General features: G+C 42.6%; 1 pseudogene; it reads right to left on the minus strand.

The window, feature by feature from the left end:
* Positions 1–701: 701 nt before the first annotated feature.
* Positions 702–820, minus strand: LOC119421388 (annotated as a pseudogene).
* Between the last annotated feature and the right edge of the window lie 2,450 nt (positions 821–3,270).

The following is a 3,270-nucleotide window of genomic DNA, read 5'->3' on the forward strand; positions in this document are numbered from 1 at the left end:
GGAAGACAGCGGCTTGATCTTTTGACTAAGGATTACAGAAGGGAAGGGATAAAAAAATAAAATAAAATAACAACAGATTGTGCTCTACCTGTTAAGGTGGTTTCACCATGAAATGTTTCTCTGCAGCATGATACAGCGGCTATTCAGAGAATACAAAAATCCAAAGTGTAGGTTATACACAATGCAGGTTGCTTGAAATGCTTTGCACGAGTTGGAAATAAAAGAAGTGCGAACCATCTGGCTTCATTTGACATGAATTCACTTTTCACTTATTTTTATTTCTTTCCAGTTAATGATGCAGCTGTACAACATTTTTACATTCATTTGCCAGGCACTTATCCAAATAAACTTAAAAATAAGAAACACATTTGAGGCTATCTATCCAGGAAGTTGGTAAAGCAGCTACCCTTCCCCCTGAGCTACTGCCACCCTGTTCCTATGATGCCAGACAATCGTAGCCACAAGGTCCAAGCAGTTAATTTGATGCAGAAGTGCCCTTAAACTGAAATACCACAGAAGTGACTAGAAAATAGCTTCTGGGCGATAGCATGCCTAGAAACCTATGAGAGTGACTGATACACTGTTGTTAGCATCAGGGGCAATTGTAGGATCTGACCTTTTGGGGTGATTAGCCCCCAGTACTGACAATGGCTCTTGGCTTGAACAACTCACCCCATGGTGTGATTTGTGAGAAGTGCAAAAGCTAATGGCGCCTGGTATTTTCAGGCGGTCTCCCATCCAAGTACTAACCAGGCCTGACCCTGCTTAGTTTCTGAGATCAGACGAGATCGGGCGTGTTCAGGGTGGTATGGCCATAAACGACAAGCTCAGTCACAAATAGGACTTTTAAATGATCATAGCATAGACTAAACTTATGACACCAGAAGTTGCAACATATATCTACACACAAAACAAAGCACAACTAGCTTAAAGCATTAACCTTCAATTTAACCATTATACATACAGTTGCTACGATATTTTTGGACTGGTCCTATGGTTTAGATCTGCTCAGAGACAGGATTATAATGAAATTATGGCCCTGTTCTAACTGGGTTAAACTGGGCCAGCAACTCTAAAAAGAGTCTCCCTGGGATTCAATATCTGTCAAGGAAAAGTTTAATCTGCTCGCCACATCACTCAGAAAAGGCTTTTGAAGCACCATCTCACATTTCCTAACACGTCATAACCACTGAGATCACACTTAGTCACGCCCCCTCATACACTGACAGGTTGAGCTCCCTTTCTGCGAAGGCGGAGTCTAGGACCTATAAATGAGTAATGACACGAGACATCAGGGCTCTTCTTCCGGGTCTGTGAACACGTCACAGACGGGAGAGTCCAGCGCTGTAAATTGTAACCTTTTCCTGCATTTTTAAATATAATTGATAAAACTTAATTGAGGTTTCCTTGATTTGTTGGTACTGGGAGTTGCCACTTCTGAGGGAGGTTCGAGCCGGGGGGAGGGACGTGGGCTGGGGGTGGTTTCCGGGTCCGGTGGCCCGCAGCCAGCTCCTGTCTTTAACACAATGTAATTATGACCCAAAAAAATGGAGGATTTACTTGCAGCAGTTACCTTCGTACAGATGAGGTCAGCCACAGGGCTTTATTCACCTTATACATTTTTCCCAACTTCATTTAAATTTTGGAAATTGAATAAACTGTAAGCACGGTGGCGCAACTGGTAGAGCTGCTGCCTCTCAGCGAGCAGGTCCCCGGTTCAAATCCCGGTCCGGGTGCCTTTCTGGGTGGAGTTTGCATGTTCTCTCTGTGCATGCATGGATTTTCTCCGGGTACTCCGGTTTCCTCCCACAGACCAAGAACATGTATGTTAGGCTGATTGGTAACTCTAAATTGTCCCTAGGTGTGAGTGAGAGAGTGAATGGTTGTTTGTCTTGTTTGTCTCTATGTGGCCCTGTGATGGACTGGAAACCTGTCCACGGTGTACCCCACCTCTCTTGCTGGACAAGGGCACCGGCGACCCCCATGACCCAAAATGGAAGAAGCGGGTAAAAGATAATGGATGGATGGATGGATGGAATAAACTGTATTCCACTCTCTAAACGCTCAGGATAACACTGTCTGAATTATATCTTCTCCACTGACAACGTTTAACCATTTTTTTCCCAATGATTTTTCTCTATGACCGCAAATCATTCATATTGCAAAATCCTGACAATGAGGAAATGGGGGTGGATTGCTTGCAGGTAAGGGGCATTTCACTTCAGGACAAATTGAAATTGCTGATTGGTCAGTTGCAGACAAGCCTGCTGGAATGATTAACAGGTGGCTTGAGGATCTGACGTGCAAAAAAAAAATCATAGATTTTACTGATTCGTTTAATTGTCATGATTTATTCCGTATTTATTCCAAATTTGTTCAATATTTTAGTAAATCTAAGGTTTGAGGACTAAGCCTCCTTACAAAATCCTAATAATGGTTTATTTAGATAATCAGAATAAGCTTTATTATCATTGTACCAAAATACAGAGAGGTTATGTTCGTACAGTTGTCCAAAAGATGGGCGGAGTGCACGTTGCTGCTGCTAAAAAACGTGGCCCCTTATTCTTTATCAGAATACTTTTAGATAGAAAAAGGGTGAGAACGATGAGGATATATAGTGGTATTACAAAAAACATCTCATCACATCTTGTCCTATTAGGACACAATAAAAAAAAAAACTACCAGCAAGCACATTTAAAATCATGATTACATTACATACATTTGATGTCAAGGTGTTGAGATTTGTCCATGCATTTTCAGACAGACTGGGTGGGGGGAGGGGGGGTTGCGACAGATGGAGCTTTTGTCCCAGGAGAAAGTTGATAGTCTGCTCATATCCGAGTCAGATTCAGATAAGCCACAATTGTTGATTTTCTTCAGGCAGACTGTTTTTCCGCGTCAGCCTTGAGCCCTGCTGGAACTTTCTTGGTCCAAAATGGCCAAATTTATGGAAATCCACTCCACTGATCAATGTTATAAGCCTCCTCAAGGTCAATCCCACATGCTGTCGAGTCCTAGAAGTTGCAGGTTGCCTGCGATGCTCACAAATCGCCTCCATCTTACGGTTTAGCTTGTTAATCAGCTGATTTTGAGTCCTCATAGAATGAACCAAAGACAGACTCGGAAGCTTTGCCATGGACGAAACTGCTGCCAATGTCTTCTTTAAGTTGATAAAACAGAGCCCCACAGATGTCAAATAGCAGAGCCTCTGCTATCATAAATCCAAAATATAAACGTCTTCATCGTCCTCCTGAGACTGAGCTGAGAAAC

Source organism: Nematolebias whitei, chromosome 1 (assembly GCF_014905685.2).
Source record: "Nematolebias whitei isolate Nwh7 chromosome 1, NemWhi1, whole genome shotgun sequence".
NCBI lineage: Eukaryota > Metazoa > Chordata > Actinopteri > Cyprinodontiformes > Rivulidae > Nematolebias > Nematolebias whitei.